The sequence below is a fragment of the Triticum aestivum genome, chromosome 4A (assembly GCF_018294505.1).
Source record: "Triticum aestivum cultivar Chinese Spring chromosome 4A, IWGSC CS RefSeq v2.1, whole genome shotgun sequence".
NCBI classification, from domain to species: Eukaryota; Viridiplantae; Streptophyta; class Magnoliopsida; order Poales; family Poaceae; genus Triticum; species Triticum aestivum.
The window spans coordinates 633,428,260-633,436,897 of NC_057803.1; positions in this window are offsets into that span (position 1 = coordinate 633,428,260).

The following is an 8,638-nucleotide window of genomic DNA, read 5'->3' on the forward strand; positions in this document are numbered from 1 at the left end:
GGGGTGGCGGCAGACCGGCGGTGGGGAGTGTTTTTGGGGCAGGCGGGGCGGCGCACCGTCGGCCGCGGGCGGCGGGGGGCTGCTGTTTGGCCGGTGGTGGCTGGCGGCTCAGGGGGGTGGAGGTTGAAGATGAACCGCAGGCCCTTGATTTCGTATCCAACGGCTGCAAAATCGACTGACCAGAGATGAAAAAGTCAGTCGACCGACGTGTAGCCTCACCTTGCTAGTGCGTTTAGTTTCGACAGCAAAATTCAGTTTCGATAGTTAAGTTCAGTTTCGAGAGTTAAGTTCTGTTTCGACAGCTAAGTTCAGTTTCGACAGTTAAGTTTAGAGATGAGCGGCTGATGTATTTTACATCTAGCACTTTGTGGTTATGTATTTTACGTCATGTATTGGAGATGCTATTAGAATTCCACTCAGGTTAACATTGTTCATTGTCTCTCTTGTCCTGCTTCAGCCTCGGCGTCGTACAACTCACTGGAGCTGCTCCAGCGATGAAACCCTCCATCACAGCGGAGCAGTACCTCGGGCTCCATCTCCAGACGCCTAAGATCTTCTTCCCCTCCTCCGACAGCAATGTCAGCCGGAGCATCCTCACCGGCCAACCCAATCACGCTGAGATCGAAATGGCTTCGCCAAAGAGGTTGTACACTTGTTGTATCTCCTTTTTACTCTACATGTTATATATATTGTCCACTAAGCACACGGATTTGTTCCTTTAGTGTCTCCTTGAAAGAAAAAACGTAGGAATTTTAATTTTCACTTCTCCTCCTTTTCAAATTCCTATTCATGAAGCACAATACTAAGAGATAGTAGAATAATAGCATTATAACCATACATTTTCTTGTGGGTTGACTTAATCTCACCATGCTTCTTTACATCCTGTGATCTTCCAATTATTGTGAATCAAACACCCAGATTGGCAGAAATCCTGTGTTTTTAGATTCTCTGTTTTGCATGTGCATTCCTATCCTATTCCTGTCTATTTCCTAACCCTGCATTGTTGGAATCCTCCAAGTCAAACGAGCCCTTACAAAATTACTTCTCTTACAGATAGTTGTCGAACAAAACCTTGCGTGGTTTGTCCCGCTCCTGCTGCGCTGTCGTCCACCCCAGCTCAGCTGCTCCAATGACAAAAGGGTCCAGCACAGTAGGGATCCAGTCACCAGACTGTCTTTCGCCGCCTCAGATCTTCTTCCCCGCCACTGGCAGCCATGAAAACTACATTACCATCATCAACCGAGCAGATGACCTCAAGGACTACACGGGTCCGCAAGAGAGGTCCCACTCTTTCGTGTCTGCTTACGTTATGCATCGCTTAATATTACATGCTACTTTATCATCCTGTTCACCGATTAGACTCTGAGTCAGCTCCAAACTAATGGCCAAACTTGAGTTTTTAAATGGTTGTGGGGTACATATCGGGGCCGCTATCAATAGTATCTATCTACTATCTGGTTAATCTCCGGTGTCTACTATGAGTTTCATGTTGGGTGGGAAACAAACAATAAAGAAGCCATTATCTGTATTTTTTAACTGAAGCCATTATCTTCCTACTATTATTGGTTTTGGGTCTATCCACAGGTTGCTACCATCACTCTGGATTTCTACATGCACTCCTTACATAATCTCACTATGTTTTATTCCTATGCATGACAGTTATTGTAAACAATGGAACTGAACATGTAGAGCAAAAGAGACGAGCCTTGTGTGGAAATAAAATTTCATTTAGACATCGCTCCATGGTAGGCGCAAAGGCAGCCCCCCTCCACGCATTTCGGATTGTAATCGAGAGGAAGATATCTGTTCTGAGGGCGATTCAGAAGGAGAAGACAACTCCTATTTACCCCCTGAGGTCTTCGCTCTAACTTGGCATGCTGATGTTGGTTATATCATTCATATGGTGTCTTGCATTGCTTACTTTATACATCAAATATGTCATTTGCTTAGTTTAGACATCCTTTGTGCGAATGCCATCTGTTTAGTTTATTCATCGTTTATGTGAACTATGCAACGCCATCTTGTTTAGCCAGGCATCATATATGTGAATTTTGCAATGCCATCCTGCTTAGTCAGTCATCTTATATGTAAATTATATCAGGCCATCCTTTTTTTCGTTACATATTACATTTTTCAACAATGTTAGTACATTCAACTGCTCTTCATGTGCATCAGCCATGTCGGTGTCAAAACAGGCGGATCTCGGGTAGTGGGTCCCGAACTGTGCGTCTAGGCCGGATGGTAACAGGAGGCAGGGAACACGATGTTTTACCCAGGTTCGGGCCCTCTTGATGGAGGTAAAACCCTACGTCCTGCTTGATTAATATTGATGATATGGGTAGTACAAGAGTAGATCTACCACGAGATCAAGGAGGCTAAACCCTAGAAGCTAGCCTATGGTATGATTGTTGTATATGGAGTTGATTGCCTACGGACTACAACCCTCCGGTTTATATAGACACCGGATAGGGTTAGGGTTACACAGAGTCGGTTACAATGGTAGGAGATCTTGAATATCCGCATCACCAAGCTTGCCTTCCACGCCAAGGAAAGTCCCATTCGGACACGGGACGAAGTCTTCAATCTTGTATCTTCATAGTCCAGGAGTCCGGCTGAAGGTATAGTCCGGCTACCCGAACACCCCCTAATCCAGGACTCCCTTAGTAGCCCCTAAACCAGGCTTCAATGACGACGAGTCCGGCGCGCAAATTGTCTTCGGCATTGCAAGGCGGGTTCCTCCTCCAAGTCCTTCATAGAAGATTGTAAACACCAAGAGTAATCTCCGGCTCTGCAAAATAAGCTTCCACATATCGCCATAGAGAGAATAATCTTAACACAAATCAAAACTGCTGACGTATTCCGCAGTGTGCCATCACACTACGGCCAAGTCCTTTACTCGAATCGTTTTTACTTTTCCACTTCAGCATGTTTTGCGAGGCGGTTTCCTTGGCACGTCTTGTCAAAGCAGAGATCGTGTACCCCCTTTACGGGATTCTCATCAATACGGACGTGGGTAACCCAACCGCGCCATTTATCACGGCGCTTGGGAGGCAAGCGAGTTTTACTAGGCTGGTGGGGACGCACAACCGCATCCGCCCATATAAGGGGATAAGGATCCACCTTTTTACCTATGCCTTCTTGCTCCTTTGCCTATCCATCTCCTGCGCACTCAAGCTCCAGCGCCCAAGCCCGCACTTCCCACCTCAACCTTCTCCAGCAATGTACGGAGCGGGAGGCAAGTGGATGGTCTCCTCCGCTACGGAGGGCCAAGTCAAGAAGCTAAGGAAGGCCGGATACCTGTCCAAGGACACCGCGCACCGGCTTCCCAAAAAGGGGCAGCTTCTCCCCACCCCAAGGCTCCATGAGAGGGTAGTATTTCTCCCCCACTTCCTCCGCGGACTGGGTTTTCCACTCCACCCATTTGTCCGGGGGCTCATGTTCTGTTACGGCCTGGATTTCCACGATCTGGCCCCGAACTTCGTCCTCAACATCTCGGCATTTATCGTCGTGTGCGAGGCTTTCCTCCGCGTCCGCCCTCATTTCGGCCTCTGGCTCAAGACCTTCAACGTCAAGCCCAAGGTGGTGCGAGGCAGCCAGGCGGAGTGCGGAGGCGCCATGGCAGGCAAGATGGACAACGTCCTATGGTTCGAGGGCTCTTTTGTGGAGACCCTGAAGGGGTGGCAATCCGGGTGGTTTTACATCACCGAGCCACGCGATCCGAACTGGATCGCAGCCCCCGAGTTCCGATCCGGACCCCCCACGTGGCTTATGTCCTGGAAAGAGACGGGCCTGTCGTGGGGTGACGAAAAAGAGGTGACCGGATTGCAAACATGCATCCAGTCCCTGGTGAACAAGCCGATCCGGCTCATTAACGTAATCCAGGTTATGCTCATCCGCCGGATCCTCCCGTGCCAACAACGGGATTTTAATCTGTGGGAGTTCGACCCGGCGCAGCACCAAACCCTTAGCAGGCTCTTTGACACGACGTACGAAGATGCCTGGAAGGTGCTATTCAAGGGCGCCGAGGCTCCCGCATCCGCTTCCGAGGACCGCGGATACAGCTCGCAGCGTCACGCTAGCGAGGTAAGCTATCTTCACCTTTTACAGGATGTTAAGCTTTTTTCATAGTTTGACTCTATGCAGGATCTAAACTCCCTTACCTTTGACAGGCTTGGCGAGCGATATCCGGACCGATTAACTGTCTGGTTCCGCTGCCCGAAGACCCAGCCCCAGCTCTACTAGTGAAGCTGCTGGTTCCGGCGCCTTATGTGGTGCCGGAGAAGAAGGCCAAGAAGAAGAAGACCACGGGGACTTGAAAGAGTGCCCGCAACATGGTGGTGTAGGACTCGTCATCCGACGAGTCCGAGACGCCCTCTTCCCTTGAAAACGAGGAGGAGGAAGAAGAAAACTCTCCCCCCCCTAGCGGAGGGAGGAGAGAAGAGGAAGGCCGCCCCAACGGGGGAGGCCGAGGGGTCCAGGAAAAGGAAGACCCCTCCGCCGGACTACTCCCCCGACGCCGAAGAGGGCGGAGAGGAATGGCCAAACAGGGCCAAGCATCAGGCGAAATCGTAATTTCGGATATCAGAGTAACTCATGATGTTCCTTTGTTGCACATCTTTCCCTAATGTCGAACATAATTATGCAGCCCGCCCCGGGCCGAATTCAACGAATCGTCGGGCGGCTCCCTGGACTCATCGGACGTGAACTCAGTTCCACCCGCTGTCTCCCCCCGCACTGCAGACGACGCCGAAGTGGCATCGCGACAAGTTCTGGGGCAGGAGGAGGTGGTCCCGGAGGAGCCGCAAGGCAACCTCCCGGACTCCAGGAGTGAAGGGGATAAGGCCCCCCAGGGCTCCAAGTCCAGCTTTGTGCCGGACACCGCGCCGGAATCTTCTACAGTTCCGGACCGCGGTAGGCGAACTCCTTCCAAGAGGAGCAAGCCTTCTGAGCCGGCGGCCTCCATCCAACCGGAGGTGCCGGACAATCTGCTGGAGGTGCTTGACGGCGCCTCCAACGACGAGGGGCACCGTACTATTATGAGTACGGTGATCCAGAAGGTTCAGTCCGCCAAGAGCGGACTGGCTGAAGCTTGCGCTAGCCTTCTAACAGGCTTCGAGGTAAGTAAAAATATTACCGCATAGACAGTAGCCCCTGATGCTCTGTTTGGCATTCGGAAAGAAAAGCCGAATAGAGGATCTATTAAATTTCGCAGGAGTCTAACAAAAAGAGTCAATATGCGTATGCAGGCTTCGCTGCTATCCACCGCCGCACTGACTGCGGAGGTGGGTATCCTGAAGCAGGACCTCGAGCGGACCGAGCAAGAGCTCGTCCTTGCCAAGCGGCAGCTCGAGGAGAAAGAAGGTAAGAAATACCTTACAGAAAAAGTGCCTAAAAAAGGCGTGATTGCAAAAAAAAAATAACAGGATTGTACTGCTTATTGTAGGGGCCACGACTGAGGTGGCGACCCTTAAGCAGGCGCTGTCTGAGGCCGAAAAGAAAACGGCCGCGGAGCGCACCGAGCGAGACAGACTTGGGGCTCAGGTCGGCGAGGTGCAGCAAGAGCTTCAGGCTCTCATGAAAAAACATGAGAGTTTGGAGCTTGAGTCAAAGGCGCAAGCATCCGAGCTCGTGACGGCCCTTGAGACTGCCAAGTCTGCCAAGGCCGAAGCCCAAAAGGCCCTCCAAGAGTTGGAGGAGATGAGGAAGATAGCAGCGGGTAAGGCATTCTTCATGCAAAGCAGAAATATAAAAGTAAACTACTTGTTACTTACCCGAATCTGGAGCTCTCCAGGGGCATTCGCAGATCTTCCCCGCAGTGTATCCGATGCCGCCGCATTCTACCGAGCTGAAGAGGGCAGCTCGACGGAGAAGGTGTTCTGGTCTCAGTATTCTGAGGCCGGACACCCTGTGCCTTTGAGCGACCAGCTGAAACAGCTGGTCGAGCTCCACAAGGCGGCCGAACAGGCCATGAAGGGCTTCATAGTTTGGCTGTGGCCCGGAGAGGCCCTGCCTGGGAGCTATTTCGGGCTGGTGCGGCGGCTGGTCGAGGCCTGTCCGAGGCTCGAGGTCATCAAGCGCTCCGTCTGCATCGAAGGTGCCCGTCGGGCCCTTGCCCGTGCAAAGGTGCACTCGGGTAAGCTGGGCGGTGAGAAGCTTGTGAAGGACGGGTCGCCGCCAGGGAAGGAGCATCGCAAGCCTGAGAACTACTACAAGGATGTTCTTGCAGGTGCCCGCCTTGTGGCGGATGAATGTACCAAGGATGTGATTTTTGAATGAACTCGCTCGTGTTTATCATGTGCGCTGAAAACTTGTTCATATGCACTAAGCAATGCTTATTGAATTTAAAATATTACTTTCTGTGCGGCTGTTTATCAAAAAATTGAGAGATGGCCAGTCGTTAGCTTCTTCCCCCATGCCACTAGTGCTGGGGTGTTCGGGATAAACCTGAGCGCTCTTTTTCCCATAGTTGGGTCCTTCGAGGGAGGCGCTCAGCACAACGAACCAGGCAATCGGACTATAATGCTTGAACACTCTCACTTAGCCATAGAACTCTATAATTTTAAATTTCGGCAAAGCCCCTAGTTCGGAAGACCGAGTTCGGGGCGCTATCCACGCCTTGGCCGGACAAAGCCAGCTCCTCGCTCGAAGCGGCATAAGTCTTTAGGGACTCGAAAAACGTCTCGAACAGCGACCGGTCTCTCGCCTCATCATGACAGTCAGTTTTAGCTTTCTCCACTGAGGTGCTTAACCCAGCTGAACCGGGGCACAATCACAGTGGTTCTCCTAGTGCTACCTTAGCCGATAGAGCGGAACGTAAGGCACCAAAACATAGGAGCCGGGCAAACCCAACTATTGACCCAAATCATGATTCGGAGCCGATGCATATAGTGCTATAAGTTCGGGGTGCCGCACTTGTGAAAGTGTACGGACTTCTCACACCATATTAAGGGTACTGAAGCCCCTGGCGTACTTGCCGTACCATGGTGTACGGGTTCAATCATGTCATTTAATGAACATATATGAAAAGAGAGTAATGCAGAAAATAGACAAAAGCTATGCATTGTTTATAGAGAGGCTATTTATCAAAGCCGAACGATACAAATAGTGCGGTAAGCAAAAGATATTGGACTATTCAGTATGTCCTGACCAGGGGCAGGCCGCGGAATTGTATTTAAAACAGGTATACCGCTCGTAACAGAGACCACCTGGGAGTTCCATAATGCGGCATGGCTTGTCTGCCTCCCTGGATCTTGCATCGTTGTGCAGCAGTCGAATTGCCGAACAGGTCGTCCGAAGTATGGAGTCCTGAAAGTAAGAAAAAATTAAAAAAAGAATCCGGCAGCCCCTAGTATGTTTTAAGCCGTATTTTGGGCGTGCCGTTATTGTGCCCCTTCCCCTGTGCCCATGGTATTTCAAGGGCGTAGTTATGTACGAGAGGTACTGGTTTTGCTATGTCGCGAAAGCTGGGGTTGGGGCCGCATTGCTACGCTTGCTCAGAGTGTGCCAGGCGGTCCTACTGTGGGTTACTCCGGGCGCGCTTGGCAGTGTCTGGCTTTTTAATGGCCGGACTGGAGATTTGCCTGAGAAGGCTACTTTGTACCTCCGCTGCGAGAGCTGCCGTATGCTCCTCCGTACGGAGGGAGCGTTCGGTGTTTTCGTTGACCGTAATTACTCCTCGAGGGTCTGGCATCTTGATCTTGAGATATGCATAGTGCGGCACCGCATTGAACTTAGCGAATGCGGTTCGTCCGAGCAGGGCGTGATAGCCACTGCGAAACGGGACTATATCGAAGATTAACTCTTCGCTTCGGAAATTGTCTGGGGATCCGAAGACCACGCCAAGTGTTACTGAGCCTGTACAGTTGGCTTCTACACCTGGTATAACGCCTTTAAAGGTCGTTCTTGTGGGCTTAATCCTTGAGGGATCTATGCCCATTTTCCGCACTGTATCCTGATAAAGCAGGTTCAGGCTACTGCCGCCGTCCATGAGGACTCTTGTGAGATGAAATACGTCGATGATTGGGTCGAGAACCAATGCAGCGAAGTCACCATGACGGATGCTAGTGGGATGGTCCCTTCGATCAAAAGTGATCGGGCAGGAGGACCATGGGTTGAACTTTGGGGCGACTGGCTCCATCGCGTATACGTCCCGTAGCGCACGCTTCTGCTCCCGCTTGGGAATGTGGGTTGCGTATATCATGTTCACCGTCCGCACTTGTGGGGGAAAGCCCTTCTGTCCATTGTTGTTCGGCGGCTTGGGCTCCTCGTCGTCGCTGTGCAGCCCCTTGTCTCTGTTTTCGGCCCTTAACTTGCTTGCCTGCTTGAACACCCAACACCCTGTTAGTGTGATTGGCTGGCCTTTCAGGGGTGCCATGTATCTGGCACAAGCAATCGAGTATTCGGTCCAAACTGGACGGGCCCTGAGTATTCTTTTTGAATGGCTTTTTCCGCTGACCAGATTTATAGCCTTTGAATCCGGCATTGACTGCCGTGTCTTCATTGCTGTCGCCATTAACGCGACGTTTTTGCTTATTCTGACGTGTCCTGCCACTTTTGTCCTTGGTATCCGAATTACCAGGGTTCTTTGATAAGTTGGTACTGCGAGCTAGCCAGCTGTCTTCTCCCACGCAAAAGCGGG